The 20,875-nt window shown below is 33.9% G+C and overlaps 1 pseudogene; it reads left to right on the forward strand.

Annotated features, from left to right (window-relative positions):
- Window positions 1–14,171: 14,171 nt before the first annotated feature.
- On the forward strand, window positions 14,172–15,898 carry LOC125935181 (AP-5 complex subunit mu-1-like; annotated as a pseudogene).
- The last annotated feature ends 4,977 nt before the right edge of the window (window positions 15,899–20,875 follow it).

Consider the following 20,875-nt stretch of genomic DNA (forward strand, 5'->3'; position numbering starts at 1 on the left):
AAACTTTAGTGAAGAACAATGCTCAGCAATAAACATATTTAATTGTAGTTGTTAGAATCAAATTGGGAACAAAATGAACCAATGATATTTAAATTTTATAAGTTCTATAAAAGTAGAAATAATGAAAATGTGGGAGTGTAAAATAACCTCACTGATGATCACATTGCAAATGAGTGAGAATCAAAGATATACAAAGATGAAAGTAAAATGTAGAATCCCAAATAAATAGGAACCTAAGGATATTATGAAATATATTACTGCAAGATGATTATTTGCACAAAATCAAAATCCTCATACATTCCAGAATTAGTACAAAAGAGCAGAGGAAGCACACTATATATATAAAGATATATTTAACACACACATGAAAGTAACGAAGTCTCATGAAAATATGAAACTAAGCATATCAAGCATATCAATATTTATAAATGGTGTTTGTTTTCTGCTTTTGGCTTTGCTCACTAATCAAAATTTAAGTTTATTCTCTATAAGATACTTACCTAAAAATAGACCCATCAAGGCTAAAGAGAGTAGACAAGATTTTCAAAATAATTTTTTTTGAATAAGGGAATGCATGGGCTGGAAAGAGGATTTAGTCTAAGGATATAAAAGCTCATGTCCTGCTGCAGACAGTCTGTGTATGTAGGTAGGTATGGGTAAAGATGAATGAATAGCTAGATCAGATTTGGTTGAAATAAATTGATGTTTTGAAGTACTGAATAAGCCAATCTCAGAATTAAACTATAGATTTGAAAGAATTGAAAACACATGTAATATTATTTCATTTCATACCAATTAGTATTATTATAAAAGTGCATAATAGTTATGTGTTAATGCTTTTAAGGAACAAGCAATAAAAAATTCTATGCATATGTTAAAATTCAAAAGAAGTGAGACATTGAGGAGAGTGAAAAAAATCTTAATTTTATGGATGACACACATATGATAATTACAGACTGGATGTATTCTGCATGATTTTTCCGAAAAAATGTTACAAATCAGAAATGTTGCTAGTACAAAGGGAGAAATGGGAGCATTTTTATTGCTTCATAGTGTAACAGCAAATTTGTGGTCAAATTAGGCTTTGTACTTTCTGAAAGTAATATTCTAAGGCTTTCAGCACTGATTGAATGGTGTATGTGCACTTAGAAGATGATTACATCATGCTCAGAAGAACTCAGCACTTTGAATACAAAGATGAAAAGAAGAATTCTATCAGATAGTGAAGCTTTTGGTGGCAGAGTGGGGATGTATTAGTGGTAGTGATGGATGGAGCTCCTGTCCACGAAGACCATTAGCTTGCTCTGTGTGGCTATTCATGCTGCATTATTTCTGCCAGAGAATTGGTTGATCATGGAACTGAAGTGAAAGCAGATGTGTCACTAACATACATTCAGACAACTCATGACAAATACAGGCAAACAGAATCACATCTAGCCATTTACTATGGCAGGCTTTGACATAAATTATTTTAAAATATTTTGGTTGTGTTGCCCCCCTGTTTCCACAACAGGATTACACAGGAGAGCTTCAAGGGAAGGAAAACAAAGTGGAGATGAATCTAGTTTCTGTAATCTATTCTCAGAACCATGTAGTGAGTTGTATTCTCTGGCTTTGCCCACTTTGGTTCTATTTTATTTTTTATTTTTGAAAATAAAAAGTATATATAACTGGTACAATGTTACATTTAAATCTACCCCCAAAATCAAGAGCACACTGTATACATTGTATATTAGCCAACTTGACAATGAATTATATTAAGAAATAAAACATTTCAAATGTTCACAATCTAAAAGACTCAGTGAGAATTCCTATCTCTACAAAATCAGTAGCATTATACAGATGATGGTCTTTCTCCTGATTTCTGCTGACTGACATATAAGATCTATCAACAAATGTCTAGTGTATTACCTGAACAATTCAACATGATGTCTACTAAGGAGTCAAGCAAATATTTAGGAAAAGCAAATGGTATTATCTGTCAACTGCATTTTGTGATTAAATCATTTTTATTTACTCATCACTACAGAAATAAATTACCATTTTATGTTTTGTATGGCCTGATATTCACTGTGCAACACGAAGCAAATTTGATCATGGTTAAATCTTCGTGCTTCCATTGCTTTATAATAGATTGAAAATAAGGTTAGATGTGCAGAAACAAAATGTTTATCTTGCATTCACATAAAATCATGCTCAGTTTGCTTTTATAGTTAATAAGCAGTGATAGCATTTTCATGTTTTAAAATTATATATTATTAATTTTAATTATTCTTTTTGTTTACTTTTCCATATTTGCGATCAATCAAAGGAAATATTTTCAGTTATCTCTTCCATTTGGTTTTCAATCATTTTCTCCAATTTTGAAAAGAACAAAAAGGGCTTTCGATCTTGATTTAAGACAAAAATTTGACTTCTATGCTTGTTAGAACCATGATAATTATATAAAAAATAGTTATATGGTGTCCACTCTGTGCAGTATGGTGAATGTAAATGTTGTTCAGGTACAATCATGTTTTGTAAGATTTTAAAATCTAAAATATTTAATAAGATATAGACATAAATATAACAGAGTTGAAAAACATAGGTCATAAAAGAGTTAAAAAATGAGTCATTATTTATTTGGAAAAGGAAGAAACTGCTTTAGCACTGGTCTTGAGAGATGGAGAAATATTCTGTCCCAGTTGAGAGAGACGCTAATGTGCAAGTGGAATGTGGAACAAAGGAGATGCGTTGAGACCGAGGAGCATCTTTGTAGAAATAATGAAGATCTGAAAGTATAAGCATGTATTAAAAAAAAATCCTTACTTTGGACAGGTCTTGTGTTTCATTAAAAGGATTAGAAAAAGATGAGGCTGAGAAAGTCGAGTGGGGTTAGTTCAAGCAGAAAATTAAATATCAGCAAAATAAGATTGGAGTGTTAAAAAAAAAAGACATTGGCAATTTTGTTTTCATTGGTGCTATTTGTTTGCTTGGAAACTGAAATATCAAATCCTATGGGAGAGAAGGGAAAAGAAATTGCAGAGAACTTTATGGATATTCCAGGCAAGACACACTGGTATTAACCATCAACTGCAGAATTGACAATAGAGAGGTGCCAAACATAAATTTTGATTATATTTAAGAATTGTCTTTATGTCTCCTTATGGCAATTAAATGAAAAATATATGCTAGTCTTTGTGTGAAAAGAGACGCAAAAGTTTCAACTTAACTAGTAACACTAATTAGGTTAAAGTAATCACTGGGGTCTACTGAAGCCAAGACTACAATGTATGTTAACTAACTTGAATTTAGGGAAAAAAATAAATAAAAGTTTTTGTAATTTGAAAAAAATATAGATACACTAAATCATAAATGATGTTATATTTTCAGTCACTGAGTCAAGTAAGAAAAGTATTATGATTCCAAAATAATTTCCACATGTTGTATTTATTTATTTTATTTTATTTTTTTAATTTTTTTTTTCAACATTTATTTATTTGTGGGACAGAGAGAGACAGAGCATGAACGGGGGAGGGGCAGAGAGAGAGGGAGACACAGAATCGGAAACAGGCTCCAGGCTCTGAGCCGTCAGCCCAGAGCCTGACGCGGGGCTCGAACTCACGGAGTGCGAGATCGTGACCTGGCTGAAGTCGGACGCCCAACCGACTGCGCCACCCAGGCGCCCCCACATGTTGTATTTAAAAAGAACCTCAGCATTCCAATTGATCTTAGGAAAAAACTCACACGAAAATAAAATGCTCCTCTTTCCAAGTCCCACCTTGACCTGATGAGGAGCAACAAATTCTTCCACAGGCTGAGGCTTACCTACAGAGTGAGGATGTTAAAATGCCCTATTGCTTTTCATCCCCACTTGAGACATAACTCAAACTCAGTTACTTTCCACATATGATCAAACACCAGCTGTTGCTGCTCTTTTCCCCCAAAATATACTCCCATTATATTGCTCACCAGCTTTATACATATACAGGAGAGGTACGCTGATAATTAAAATATCTTGCCTCAATTCTGAGGACTAAGTCAAGAGACACTAGAATGAAGGAGATACAAGGTACATCATATCATAATTTTATTCTGCAAAGCTTCCTCCTAGAATATTTTCAGGGACCTGTGGTATGTAAATTGGTAATAATAGCCTAAGTATAGGGAAGTGCCTCAATGTTCAGAAATGTTGCATTCTAGCTTTATAGAAATATCAGTTACTCCCATTTGTGACTCCTCTATTTTCTTTATTTATGGTGTTCTTAGATAAAACTAAAATCTTAATTTTAATATTTCCATGTTAATAAATTATTTATCTTATTGTTGTTACTTTCATGTCTTCTTTAAAAACATGTCTTCACCCAAGCTTATAAAAGTAGTGCAATGTGTTTTAAAATGTTCATAATTTTGTTTCTCATATTTAAATATAACCTACTGTGTATACTGTGAGGTAAACATCCAATTCTTTTTAAATTTGGGAACAAATGAACCTTTCTCTATTTCTTTTTTTTTAATGTTTTTATTTATTTTTGAGACAGAGAGAGGCAGAGCATGAGCAGAGGAGGGGCAGAGAGAGAGAGGGAGACACAGAATCCAAAGCAGGCTCCAGGCTCTGAGCTGTCAGCACAGAGCCCGACGTGGGGCTCAAACTCACGGACTGAGAGATCATGACCTGAGCTGAAGGCGGACGCTCAACCGAGTGAGCCACCCAGGCGCCCCAACCTTTCTCTATTTCTTAAGTAACTGGTCCTTTCTCCATTAATTAATTGTACTACCAATATATGATCTTCATGTGGTCCAGTCTGTTTTTAAGCACTATATTCTTTCCATTGTTTTATATTTCTTTTTGTATATCAATACCATATTATCTTAATTAATATAGTTGTATTACAACCATTGACATCTGAAAGGGAAAGTCTCCTTCTTTGATTTGCTTTAGTTGTGCATTGACAATTTTTAATTATTTACTCATTTATATATATGCCAGAATTATTCCATCAAATATATTTTGTTCCATGCAACAATATACGTTGAGATTTTCAGTAGAATTGTATTGAATCCATAGTTCAATTTGGGAAGGACTGACATGTTTTCTATGGATGAATATGATTTATATTTGAATAAGTTAGCTTATTTATAATATGACTCCATAAAATGTCATTATTAATTTTTAAAGTTTCTAAATATATTTTGTACTCTGAACTATTATTAACAACTCTTAGAAACTCTGAACTATTGGTGATATTATACACATGTCTTCATTTAAATTATGTTGTTAATTGTTTACACGTGTACAGACATGAACTTGGATATTTATTTTAAATGAAACTTGTAAAACTCTCTCCTATTACTTCTAATAATTCACCTGTTTTGGCAAATGAATTTATGAGAATAAGGAACTTCTATGACTAGTGTTTATATTTCTGATAATAAAAGGATATTAAATTTTATAAAATACTCTTTTTTGAACTATTGAGATGATTATATGAATTACCTTTTCCAATATGTTAACATGGTGAATTAGGCATGATTTTTAACACTTCAATAAACTAGTGTTTTTAAGTAAATATTATCTGGTTATTATTATAACTATTTACCTATACCTCCATTTATATCAATCACCATATTGCTTACTTCCTCTAGTAAGTTTGTTTGCAAATTATATGTTTAGTGGTTACCCTTAAAATTAAACATAGTTGATATTTTAAAAATTAAGTAATTCAAAACCACTAGTGTCATCCTCTCAATTAAAAAGACTAGGGGCGCCTGGGTGGCTCGGTCGGTTAAGTGTCCGACTTCGGCTCAGGTCATGATCTCACGGTCCGTGAGTTCGAGCCCCGCGTCGGGCTCTGTGCTGAGGGCTCAGAGCCTGGAGCCTGCTTCCGATTCTGTGTCTCCCTCTCTCTCTGACCCTCCCCCGCTCATGCTCTGTCTCTCTCTGTCTCAAAAATAAATAAACGTTAAAAAAAATTAAAAAAAAAAGACTAATCACCTCCAAACAGTCTGCATGTTTCTGTTATACATTTGAGTCTTATTTATTCTTCCTCACCACTACTTTAAATATCATCATCATATTCCTCATCTTCCTCCTCTTCATCATTATTTGGGTAAGTGTTGTGTTATTTTATTTAAATTGGTTTCATGCCCAGTGAGGAGCCCAATTTGAGGCTTGAATTTATGACCTTGAAATCAAGACCTGAGCCAAAATCAAGAGTCAGAGGCCTGGGGCACCTGGGTGGTTTAGTGAGTTGAGGTCTGGCTTTGGCTCAGGTCATCATCTTGCAGTTCATGAATTCGAGCCCCATGCTGATAGCAGAGAGCCCACTTTGGATGCACTGCCCCTCCCCCACTTGTTCTCACTCAAAAATAAATAAACACTAAAAGAAAAAGAATCTGAAGCTTAGCTGACTGAGCCACCCAGGCACCCCTCAAATATAATTTTATCAGTAGAGCAATCTAGTTTGTCAAGTATTGTCTCTCAGCTTTTTATTATTCCATTTTTAAAATGTTACATATACTGCTTTTGAAAAAGCTCTTGTTATACATTTTTTCTTGTAGTTAATTTTCCTTTTTCCCTGGTTGCTTTTAATATAATCTTTTTGGCTTTGTTTTGCTGCAAGAATTTATTATAAAGGAAGTGGTTTTTATTTATTTTCTGGTATGTGTTCTTCTTTTAGCTGTGGTTTTATATCTTTTACAGTGTGGGACATTCTGAGAATATTCCACTGACTTGCTGCTATTTTCAAGCCTTTTAATCCATAGTCCTGTTCATTTAACTGTTGTTTCATTTTCAAGTCTTCTTGTTTCTCTCATTTGTATTCTGAGTGATCTTTCTAAATACATTGTCAATATGTTGTGATTACAAAATTTGAATTCCTCTGTGACTAATGTGGTGCTTTACTCATCAATTGATTCTTGTTTCTGAGTTCATTTTCATATACATAATTCTATTTTTTTCCTTCCTCATCATTGAATTTGGTTTTATTTGCTCATTTTGTCAATAAAATTTGTTTATATATTTTAGCATTGTTGGCTGAAATGAACTAAGAGTTAAAAATATAGCATATCAATACTTCTGGGGTTCTGTGTTGGTAGATCTGGGGTTAGTGCAGACGAGAGACTGTAAAATCTTTGATCAGCATTTAGAAGAGAATGAAGAATAAAATATATTCCTGTCTTTCTGTAACCAAGATAATAGCTCTTTAGACCAGTGAGGGGCATGTAGCTTCAGAAAGTACAAACACTAAATACTAGGATTCCTTACCTCACCTTTTATGAAAGAATAATAAACCAAAAACAGTATATATTTGATTTATAAACTGGCGAGTTTACTGAAAAACTTCCAATTTACCTGACAGAGCTTAAGAAATGCTGCTGCAGTCCTGCATGAAAGAAGAACTTTCTCCAGGAGCAAATAGAAAGAAAACTGGTGGACGAGTAAAAGGTCTGGTGGGAGGTGGACAAGTACATAAGGAAGGCAGTCCTGAGGATTTGGGCATGATGTCAACCAATGTATTAAGGCTAAAGAGCTAGGACTAAGAACGATAGGGTTTCTCTGCAAAAAAAAAAAAAAAGTTATGCTGATGACCTGACTAGAGGTTGAAAACTGAGAAAACTGTAACGTTTATAGGAATCCAACGAGTTCTCTGTAAGGGCTCTGTCTAGGCAATTTCAGCATTGTGAGGGAAAGAACCAAAACAACAAAACAATCACACACACACACACACACACACACACACACACACACACACCAGTTCTCTTGGTTGAAGTTGGTTGAAGTAGAAATTGTCTAAGAGAGGAAGGAGTCCTGGGAGGACATGAAGAAGGGACATTATCACTTTACTGTGTACTAAGAGATAGCTGCTATTTCTTTAACATGCTTACAAAGTCTTAGAGAATTTCAGTAAGTTTTTAAAGTTCTCATGTTTAGAGTACGAAATGCATACTTGGAAATTGACCAAGAACATACTGTAGAGTATGCTCTCATAATCCCAAGTTTTACCATATCCCAAGAGAACTCGCTGACATGACCTAAATTATAGAACCAATGTGATAAATACAAATCTCCAAGTCATTAATTGATGAAAACCTAGTTTAGGCTGAGATATCAAATTGTTTTTAAAAGTATACCAAAGATTATCCTCTATCCTTCTATTGCAAATGCTATTTTAAATAGCAATTCATCAAGTAAATATTTGAAATAATACTTCTCAGAGTTAATAGGTTTCTCAAAATTCAGAATCTCTTTTTATCATGGCGAAGAAAAATTTTGAAGGGGAAAAATTTATGAATACAAATTTCCTTTTCCCACTCTGGGAAATATGATAACCAGGTTGTTGGCTGAAGTGACTGGCTGTTGTCCTCATCAGGCAAACATAACCTTAATACTATTGGAAAGACCATGAAGAGGTTTCAGAAATCAGATTTTAGAGTAAAATGTGCTGTGCAAGTATATTCTTTTCCTTTCATTTTAAGATTGCCATTCTGGAACATTCAAAATTGTTACATTCATAACCAGAGACGGAACAAACATGCAAAGAAGCTATGGTTTTCAAATTTTGCTATGCATTTCAAACCAAGCACTGTTATGATTGCCAAAGAAAAATATAACAGCTTGCACACTGATACAGAATACAGAGCTGATATGGTCATTTCCTAGTGTTTTTAGATATTTATGAAGTGTTTTCTGAATTTTCATTTGGAACACAACTGGATTTCATTCCAATAAATTGCCCTGTTTTAAGTACAAAGCCCTATGCTATTTTTTCATAAAACTCCATGAGATGTATAAAATTATTACCCCAATTTCAGAGATGAAAAACCTAAGCAGAGTGTTTAAATACCTTTATAGAGTCACATATTTGTAACAGAGAAGAGCTAAGATCCAAACATAGTTTTTCTGCTCCAACCACTATCCTATAACCCTTCCCTAAAAATAATTTGCTTTAATAGGAAAAGTAAATAAATGAATAGAAGAAATATTTCTAAATTTTAAAACACTGTGGCAAAACTATGTTTCATTATTGTTAAAATAAGTATCCTTAAGTATGTTATGTGATATTTACACACATCAAAAAATTGAAATGTGAACTTCATCCATACATGCATTTGATAATTTTGTTTTATTTTCTCTTCTGATTTTGCATGTAAGGGTTAAGAAGTAAACAAGCATGACTTAAAGAGAATTTGTTCAGTATATGCAGAGAACGATCATTTACCTACTCATGAAAAGGAGTAATATTGGGGCAACTGGGTGGCTCAGTTGAGCTGATTCTTGATTTTGGCTCAGGTCATGATCTCATGGTTCATGAGATGGAGCTCTTGGTTGGTCTCTGGGCTGAGCGTGTAGCCTACTTGGGATTCTCTGTCTCTCTCTCTCTCTCTCCCTCTGCCCCTCCCCTGTTCAAGGTCTCTCTCTCCCTCAAATATAAACAAATAAACATTTAAACAAATTTGAAAAGGAGTAATATAAGGTGTCTTGGTTTAAAAGCTCTCCAGCCACTCTTAACTTGCTTCCAGTTGACACAATCCTTGCTTGCTGACCTAAGGCCCTTGATCTGTAACAAAACTAATTTACTTTCTTTGAGATTTGCAGACCACCGGCCTTGGGGAATGAAGTACTACACCTTTCCCAGGCCAAAAAGGTCAGCAAGCCTTTTGAAGCCACCTTGGATTTCTAATTAGTCCAGCAATTTTTTAGCAAAATGTTTCTCTTTTTTAAGGCCACACAAATGACTTGACTGACCTCCATTTGCAAATCTATAGATTTTGTCCTTTTTTGCAGAAAGAATAGAGTACTCTTGCACAATTCCTTGGTACTAAGGAACCAGATCTGCTTGCACAACCGTGGCGCACCGAGATAACTCTGTAGTTGGCATCATTGAAGCTGCATATAACCAAGAAATGTCACATACTACTGCAGTCTCTTAACTGATTTAACCCCTTTAAAAATGTCTGGGCCAGGCAAAAACCTTGGATTTGGCTTTTGGACAAGAGTCCACCTTCTCCTCAGGTTGCCAACCTTCTGAGTAGAGTTCAAATTCCTTTCCAACCAAATACTGGCTCTTCAGTATTGGCCTTTTGAGTGACAGAAGCCAAACTTGGGTTTCAGTAACATTGGTGGATCTGGGCAGCTATAACAGAATACTATAGACTTCGTGGCTTATAAATAAGAGTAATTTATTTTTAGAAGTCTAGAAGTCCAAGATCATTTTTTAGGGCATGATGTCTAAATTAAATATTTTCCTGAGAAAAGCAGTATGTTATTGAATTATACCATTTAAAGTACTAACATTTATAAGCAAATGATAATTTTAGCTGTTGCATGTAATAGTTATGTTTTATTCTGTTCACTAAATGTACTTAGCTTTCTGATGGCTTGGAGAATTCATGGTAACAGTAGGAATATAAAGTTGACAATTCATGAGACAGTTCTGTGATATTAATGATTTCTTTAAGATTTGGTTTTTGATCAGTAAGCTAATGGAGGGATTTGTTAATGTAAGGAATAACTATCAGCTGTGTTCTGCTTCAATGTACCATTCTTCAGTGTACCACCCTTGTTGGCTACCAGTGGGTACCCAAGCCAAGGGATATATAAATTTAGCGTTGATCAAACTTTGTGACACCTGGTAGGCACATTGCTTGGTTCTAGTGTAATAGATTTTAAAATGTTGATGTTTGTTATTGATCTCACACACGTTTGTATAGACTTTAGTGTGTGCCCAATCATTTAATGAATATCTTAGATAGGAACACATCTACCTTCCAATTGACTTTTTATCCAGAAGCCTCCAAGAATTTTTATTTTAATATAATCCTACTCTGAATTTATATTTTTTATCTTCATATCCTCATGTAGTGATTATTGCATAATGAAAGTGACATAAAGCTAATGCTTAGGTTTGGATTGTGCTTTTTCATAATAGCATAATGGTACGATAATCAGATGATATGGAAACTCTGCCAAATGTTATTCTTAAATATTTTTATAGAAAAATTAATGCAAGTTACAAATAAGACAAGTGGCTATCAATGTATTTATCTCCATTTATGGCAGAAAATGGTCTCAAATTTGTTGACATTTCAGTATCTCAGATTCCAAGTGATTCTGGAAGCTCAAAACCAAAACAGTGCATTATTTACATTCATAATTTGCCTGCTTTTGAGGAAAATGACATCTGTGCAATTTTTTCCTTCCAAAACACATTAATTTCCGCATAGGCTGAATTTAGAGCTGAGAAAGCTAATGCAGAATACCATTCCTACCCTGTCATGTATAAATAACATTACAAAATATAAATTTATTTTCTAGTAGACATACTCTTTGCATAATAGCACAGATCAATATTTCATACTATAATTTGTTAATTTCATAATCAAATTACTTCAAATATTTTTATAATTTTTAATTAAAACTAATGCTACTAATTTGAGGGGGGGTGGTGTCCAATTCTTTGAGTTTAACATATGCAGAGATTCATGTGTCTTTGTGTTTTCAATTCTCCCCTTATATTCTTAATCCTTGTATTCTTTTTACTTTCATTCCTGCAGCTGAAACATGAACTACATTCCTGTGCTTTCCTAAAATAATCACGTAATGAGAAGTGTTTCTCTTTTTTTCTCCCTGTCTTTATATGATTGCTTCATACATAAACAATACATCTTTTATGCCACAAAGTGATTCTGAGCATCCTAGAGTGCAGGATGCTGCATTTCAAAGCTTCTCAAAATGACAAGGGAGATGCAAGTAGACTGGGAAGAGTACTCCCCATATTATGGTATGTCATCTAATGAAGAAAGGTTTCTAGACTTGGGTAATTTATCAGCTTCATATTTTCATACTCACTATTTTACATGTGAAAATGAATAAAAATTCTTATGTCCAGATACTTCAAAATGGTGAAAAGTAGACTGTTAATTTGGGTCTTAAAGGATAAAAAATCAAAAGATAAAGGTGGTTTTAGAACCCTAGTTCTGAGAATTTCAGATTATTTACTTTCTATAAATTTACCTCAATTTCAAAGTGGATTAGGTTTATGTATTCTCTGAGACTCTTAATCGTTGTGTCCTCATTTGCAATTGTGTGCATTGTTCCTGAGAGATAAAGGGTCAGTTTGGAACTCAAAGGGTCACATGCCCAAACTGGAAGAGCACATTTCCTGCTCCTGGTTTATCTCTCTGACAGTGTTTTCCTGCTTTTCACTCCCTCCTCATCTGCCAACAGAACCATACTGATTTCTGAAAGCTTTCTATATCGACTCTGCTTTCCTTCTAATTCAAGTGATGCAGTTTGCATTCTTCTAGAGCAGATAGTGTAATGCAGTGAAAACTGCAAAAGGTATATTGAAGAGTAACACATTTTAAAGACAAAAGGGCAAGTAAGTAGAGCTGTGCAGGGCAAATAATCAGACTGTGATTCCAACATGACAACATCTGAGCCAGTCCAAATGAGAGCAAATACTACCTGTTAAAGAAATCCCTTTGTTGAGCAGAAACGACTGAATCCTTTTCTACCTTCTTGGTCAGCCATTAGCTGGGTGCCTACTTTCTAAGAGCATAGCTGCTGCTCTAAAACATAGGTGTACCCTGAAAGTCCTAAGCACTGGAGATTTTAACACATTGCAGTTGGACATTGTAGTACTTCTAGGATGAGATAGTCTAAGTGGTGTTTCTGTTTTTCCAAGTCTGACACAGCAAGCCAAAAAATAAATAAAATAAAATAAAATAAAATAATAAAATAAAATAAGGTCTAACAAATTTCTTTACCTCACATTAATAACCTTATAAACCAATATATTTCTAAGTCTATCTATAATTAGAGCTGATAATTCAGAGTATATTATTAAACTAAAACATAGATAAAGAATTATCTATGTCCATATTACCCAAAGCAATCTATGGATTCAATGTAATCTCTATCAAAATACCAACAGCGCTTTTCACAAAACTAGAACAAATGATACTAAAATTTATATGAAGCCACAGAAGATCCCAAATAGCCAAAGCACTCTTGAGAAAGAACAAAGCTAAAGGTATCACAATTCCAGATTCAAGATATACTACAAAAATGTATAATCAAAACACTATGGTACTGGCACAAAAGCAGACACAGCTCAATAGAACAGAGTAGGGAATACAGAAATAAATGCACATTTATAAGGTCAATATATCTACGTCAAGAAAGGCAAGGATATACAATGGGGAAAACACAGGTCTCTTCAATAAATGGTGCTGGAGGGAGCCTGGATGGCTAAGTCGGTTGAGTGTTCAACTCTTGATTTTGGCTACAGTCATGATCTCAGGGTTGCAGGATTGAGCCCCATGTTGGGCTCTGCACTGAACGTTGGGGCCTGCTTAGAATTCTATCTCTCTCTTTCCCTCTGCCCCTTTCTCATGTTCACACACACTGTCTCTCAAATAATAATAAAAAAATGGTGCTTGAAAAACTGAAGAGCTATATGCAAAAGAATGAAACTGGACCATATTCTAATACCATACACAAAAATAAACTCAAAATGGTACAAGACCTAAATATGAGACCTGAAACCATAAAAATCTTAGAAAAGAATACAGACAAAATTTCTCAGATAAAAATAGCAATATTCTTCTAGATATATCCTTTGGGTGAAGGGAAATCAAAGCAAAAATAAACTATTAGGATTACATGAAAATAATAAGCCTCTGCTCTGTGAAGGAAACCACCAACAGTACAAACAAGCAACCTACTGAATGGGAGAAGATACTTGCAAATTATATACCTGGTAAGGTATTAATATCCAAAATATGTAAAAAACTTACAGAACTCAACATCATAAAAACAAACAATCCAATTAAAAAAGGGAAGTGTGGACATGGAGGTGCATGATGATTGGCTACCAGGAGGAACTGGAGGGAAGCCAGCAGCAGGCAAACTGTAGAGAGGCTTCTAGCTCCTGTGAGTGAGGAACCATTATCCTTATGGGCCACCATCCAGGAAGTAGACTGTAAAGGAAGAAACTACTGGGGTTGCTTGGGAGGAACCGAGATTCTAGTTAAGGATTCACTGAACTTTTTTGGCATGTGTTGACAAGAGGGATTCAGAGGTTTTAGTCACTTAACCTGACATAGCTAATGTCTCTGCTGAGCCAGACTGTTTGTGGTGGGGAAGAAAGTGGCCCAGATTGAGCGAACCTCAGGTCTTCTGAAAAGAGTCCATCTGAAAAGGCCAGTCTCTGTGCCCTTTTTCCATGGCGACCTCTAGGATGAGCTGATGCTATAGTGGCTTATCATGGCCCAGTGGAGAGTGTGGCTTATAACTCATGAACTGGGAATTTGACTTTGCGGCACCCTGAGATTCTCTGTATGGTATCCAACTGCTGGAAAATGAGCCAAAGTCCTCACTGGAGCACATTATATGCCTATTCTGAAGGTGGTAACCTTTCTTAAAGCACTACTCTTTGAACTTACAATATTGAATGATAAGGACTTCATAGAGACTTATGATAGCTGTTCACACATTATAAAACATCTGTCTAGGGTCTCCTAGTAGGAGGTGGAGAACTCTTGCAAGTTGCTGCTTTTCTGAAGAATAACATGACATATGCTTTGGTCCACTAGTTGGACAAACTTTATCCCCTCAAAATTACTGTAATTTCACAAGATTTGAACTTATTTGGGGGGCAAAGGATTTTCTTTACATGGGTCAAAAAAAAAAAAAGGACACAGAGCTAAATACAGAATTGAACCAACTCCTGGATTTACTTCTATAAGCTTGTCCATTTGGAATTTAGTTAGATGCCAACTTAAAGAATTCATTGGATAGTATTAATTTTGCTTCTGTGACACATCCACAAAAACATCCATCCTGGAAAGTTAGAACATACAAAGGAAAACCTCAAGTTTCTATCACTGAAAAGGTAAAATCCATGTATTATGATAAACAAGATATAGCAGATACAAGGCAAGTCATTGGAACTATCACTGATAAGTGTCATTTAGAAGGAATCATGCAAGGGCCTCCTGGGTGACTCAGTGAAGTGACTGATTGGCTCAGGTCACAATCTCACAGTCAGCTGGCTCTGCTCTGACAGTGTGGAGCCTGCTTAGGATTCTCTCTCTCCCTCTCTCTCTGCTCCTCCCCTATTTTCAGGCACACATGCTCTTTCTCAAAATAAAAACATAAACGTTAAAAATTTTTTAGAAGAAATCATGCCAAATGTTACCATCAGCTTGGGTCTTTCCACCAATGGATCTCCACTTCAGATTATTCTAGTTCATCCTTGTGTGACTTCTCTGGACTCTGCCATTCTTCTACTAGCATTGATGCAATGGATGATTCTGTACTTAGTGGACCTTACAAATTTCCATTCACTCCTCCTTTAGAGTCATTCAGCTTATGCTACTATACTCACAGGTCCCTGTCCCACCAATTTTGGGTTTTTATCAAATGAAATAGGAAGAATTACAAGTAAAAATAGCAATTAATTTTAAAACTTCATGAAAGTGTGAAAAATAATTTTGAATTCTGTACAGCTCCTATACCTTATCATAATAGAATTCCAATCACACATGTGAAATGCAAAGTTGGTTTTGGCCAGCTTGAAGTGTTTTGAAAGAAAAGCTTATTGATGTGGATTATTGAACACAAGTTCCCCAAATCAATGGAAATTAGTGTTTCTGGAACTGTAACTTTGGGAGCCAAGAATCATGAGAAGCAGCCATTTGACCATATTTGCATTGGAGGCACAGCATATTTAAAGCTTCATTTCACAATCTTAGATTACACATTCACTGGTTGTTATGTGGATAAGAATTCAGTTTAAGTTTGTGCATCAGTAAAACCAAAAGTAAGTACATACCAGAAACTAACTTCTTCAATGACATCTGGAATTCTGAAACTTCTGCTCTAGTCACATATGGATCATTACTACTATAATTATCTTATATTTAAATAGGATTTATATAACAGTAACATAGCTTAAAATAATAATAGTCTTTTATTTTTAATGTATATGCATATAACCTATGAGTAAAAAACATCATATGAATGATTTAATTATAATAACACTTAAGTTTAATGTTTCTAGTCTGACATAGTTTGAAAGTACATTTTAAAGACTAATGTCTATTTTGCTACTCTTTGATTTTACTCAAATATGATCCAGAGCACAAAACAGGAGCTATTCATTTTAGGCTTATCTTAGACTAGTCCTGAGTCACCCTATCATCTATGTTCCTTCCCTTCCCTATGGTAGATGTAGCTAATCAGTCACAGCCTTCTTTCTCTACTGAGTCTTCCTGGATATGGGCTCAGGCTCCTTATCATTGCAGAGCTGAAGGCAGTCATTCTTGATGGATTGTAGATGATGAACAAGATAAACTCTTTGCTCTTTCAAACCTGAGTAGTAAGCTCTTAGCACAATGTGTTGTTACAGATTACCAGATACCATATCAGAAACCACTGTAAATCTCTTTAAAAAAAGTCAATTAAAATGAAGGAATATTGTTTAAACAGGAACCTGTTCTTAATCAAAATTATCTTCTTGACTAATAAAGAATTGCATAATTCTAAAAAAAATTAAAAATAAATAAAAATAAAATAAGGACAGAGGACTTGAACAGACTTTGACTTTTCAAAAAAGACCTACAGATGGTCAACATAGCATGAAAAGATGCTCAACATCAGGAAATGCAAATCAAAACCAAAAAGAAATATCACCTTATACCTGTCAGAATGCCTAAAACCAAAAAGATTAATAATAAATAATAAGAGTTGGAAAGGATGTGGAGAAAAAGAAACACTTATGCACTCTTGGTGGAAATGCAAATTGATGCAGCTGCTATGGAAGACAATATAGAGATTCCTCAATAATTCAAGTAATTCCATTGCTGTGTATTTATCCAAAGAAAATGAAAACACTTATTTGAAAAGATATATTCACACTTATGTTTATTGCATCATTATTTACAATAGCCAAGGTATGGAAGTAACCCATGTGTCCATGGATAGATAAATGGTAAAGGAGATGTGGTATATATATATAAATTTTTTAATGTTTATTTATTTTTGAGAAGGGGGGAAGGGAGGAGCAGAGAGAGGGAGACACAGAGTCTGAAATAGACCCCAGGCTCTGAACCGTCAGCCCAGAGCCCTATGTAGGGCTTGAACTCACAAACCGCGAGATCATGATCCCAGCCGGTCAGACACTCAATGGGCTGAGCCACCCACGTGCCCCTATCTTTATCTATATCTATATCATCTATATCTATCTATATCTATATCATCTATATCATCTATATCATCTATATCATCTATATCTATATCTATATCTATCTATATCATCTATACCTATATATCTATCATCCATATCTACATATCTATCATCTATCTATATCTGTATCATCCAAATCTATATCTATTTCTATATATCTAAACCTATATCTATATCATCTATATGTATCTATCTATCTGCTATCCATCTATATCTATATCTATATCTATATCTATATCTATCTATCTATATCTATCTATCTATTATCTATCTATGGGAATATTGTTTAGTAATAAAAAAGAGATGAGATATTACCATTAGCAACCACATAAATGGACCTAGAAGATATTATGCTAAGTAAAATAAGTCAAACTGAGAATGAAAAACATCACATTATTTCATTCATATGTAGAATATTAAAAAAAAAGGAATAAATAAACAAGCAAGCAAAAGCAGAATCAGCCCTATAAATACAGAGAACCAACAGATGGTTGCCAGAGGGAAGGGGATGGAGAGGAGGGGTAAAATGGTGAAGGGAAGTGAGAGATACAGGCTTCCAGTTATGGAATAAATAATAATAAGAATAAAGGGTACAGCACAGGAAATTAGTGATATTGGAATAATGCTGTGTGATGACAGTAGGTGACTATACTTGTGATGAGCATAGCATAATGTATAGAGAAGTTGTACACCTGAAACTTATGTAATGTTGTGTGTTAACTATATACTGAAATAAAAATAAATTAAAATAAAATTAAAAAGTAAGCCATAGATATACTCTGAAAAATATGTTGTTTGGAAGTTTTTTTCCCTAATGAAAAACAACCAAAACACCAAAATAAGCACAAAATAACTCCATAAGAATTTTTCAGCATATAAGCTTATATATTTTTGCTTTATTTGTTCTATAAAATTACACTATCAAGAATAATGGTGTGGGTCAGTCGATTGAACATCCAACTATTGATTTTGGCTCAGGTCATGATCCCAGCCAGGATGGTGGAATGAGAGCCCTTATCAGGCTCTGTGCTGACAGCGTGGAGCCTGCTTGGGATTCTCTCTCTCCCTCTCTGCCTCTCTCCCTCTTGCACTCTCTGTATCTCTCTCAAAATAAATAAATAAACTTAAAAAAACTTGCACCCTGAAAACCACAAAATATTGCTGAGAAATATTAAAGAATGATTCAGTAAATGGAGAATTTCCATTCTATATGTATGGACTGGATGAGCCAACATTGTCAAGGGAGCAATTCTGTGCAAATTTATATTATAAATACATTGTTTTTCAAGATCTCAACAGACATTTTTATAGATATTGTCAAATTGAACCTAACATTTATATGGATTTGATAGGAATTCTATAAATATACAGTAATCAAGATAGTGTGTAGCTTTGGTGAAAAAACTGATTATGTAGATCAATCAAACAGAATTGAGGGTCAAGAAACAACCTTTGCATTTTTGGTTGTATCAATCTGTAATAGGTGTCATTAGGAAACGTTATCTTCAAATTGTGTTGAGGTAATTGAGCAACCCTTTGGAAAATAAATTAATTTGACACTTTATATTGTACATAAAAATTAAGTCAAAAGATGCATAAACTTAATACGAAAATTAAACGTATAAAATGTCTAAAGTCAGTCAGAGAAAGACAAATACCATATGGCATCACTCATATGTGGAATTTAAGAAACAAAACAGATAAGGGGGTAGGAAGGAAAAAAGAGACAGAGAGAGAGAGAAAGAGGGAGGCAAACCAGAAGAGTCTCCTAACTATAAAGAACTAACTGAGGGTTTCTGGAGGAAAGGCTGGAGGGGGATGGGCTAAATGGGTGATGGGTATTAAAAAGGGCACTTGTTGTGATGTGTACCGGGGGTTGTATGTAAGTGACGGGTCACTAAATTCTACTCTTGAAACAAATACTACACTATATATTAACTAACTAGAATTTAAATAAAAACTTGAAACAAAACAAAACAAAACAAAACAAAAAACACATGGGACAAAATATCCATGGCTATGGGTTAGGCAAAGAATTCTTAGACGAACCACCAAAAGTATGATTCTTAATGGGAAAGAAAAAATAATGACCTATTGGACCTTCTCAAAATTAAAAACTCTGTACTTCAAAAGACAACATTATGAAAATGAGAAGATAAGCTACAGATTGAGAGAAAATGTTTACAAAACAGGTTGGATAAAGGAAACATATTCATAATATAAAAAGAACTGTTCAAACTTAATAATTAGATACTAAATAAACCATTAAAAATGGGCCAATGATTGAATAGACATTTTGAATTAGGAGAGTTTTTACCTAATCACAATTTTGTATATTACAAACATAATTAATTTTATTTTCCTAACATTTATGTTTCCTTTAACACCTATACATCTTCCACTGATATTTAATAAAGCATATTTCTTAAGGTTGTATTTTTTTAAATAAAACATTATGTTATTTTAATTTACATATGTGTGCTGTTTGGTTTCATGGCTAGCCTATGTACCCAAAATGTTAGCTTGTATTCCTTGGTTATTTAGATAAATTATAACTTAAATTTTAAATAGAGGCATAAGGAGGAAGCATAATATCTGCTTATAATGTATTATAACATTTATTGAAAATATTCTATCTCATATAGGTAGGATGTCAGAATATATTTTACTTAAAAATACCTCCTGAGTTTTTTGTTCTGATTTTTTAATAATTGAAAGAGAATCTCATGGTTTATATACATCTAAATAATTATGTTTTATACGTGAAGAAGGCTATGGTTTTTTAATATATTTAGAAGTACACACCATGAATGTTAAAGCAGATGACAGGGAGTTATTTAATATTTTTCTAAAGTCTTAGTTCACAGTGTATAATGATCTTTAATGCAAATCAAAATCAATGATTGGTATCATTTTGATCACATTTGTCATCATGGATATACTCCACTAACTTTTATTGTGCAACAAGAAGATCACTCTTAAATGTAAATTGGTGAGAAAGTTATAAAAATAGGTCCCAAATGAAAAAAAAATATATATTAGAGAAAAAAAAGAGAGAGAGAAAAGTTTTAAGAGCTGTATCTGTTCCTCAGTGATGTGGGCTGCATGTTGAGGCAGATTTCTAACACATGTAATAAAGAATCATGTATATTCACCTTGGAAATAGGGTAGTACAGAGTCCCAAAACTTAAATGTGTACAGAAATTTGCATAGTGATATAAATGAAAGAATCTAGCCATAGGTAAGATTAGGAAGATGATTGATTTTTTGTAATGTCTGGTTTTCATTGAGTCATGGATACAGAAAATGTGCTTTTTCCTTCATAAACTATCTCCTCATGAGAAAAGCCAAAAAGGAAACCTTGGTGATTAATGGCTGACACTGGGCCTGAATGTCAAAAAATCATTGGGGAGGAGTAGATAGTAGGAAACTATCAAGTGCTGTGATCTAGCTAATAGATGGCTATTATTCAGCTCTGCCAGAGTGTTGCAAAGGGGTAAACATGTGTAAATTTGTCCTTTTTTTTTCTTTTTTTGAGAAGAGTACGAATCTCGGATATTATGTGGTATTGCATATTTGGATACAAATTTAATTAACACACACATTTGTGCACCAATATTTCCTTATCCAAATGAAACCTC

This window comes from Panthera uncia (assembly GCF_023721935.1).
Source record: "Panthera uncia isolate 11264 chromosome A1 unlocalized genomic scaffold, Puncia_PCG_1.0 HiC_scaffold_17, whole genome shotgun sequence".
Classification (NCBI taxonomy): Eukaryota; Metazoa; Chordata; class Mammalia; order Carnivora; family Felidae; genus Panthera; species Panthera uncia.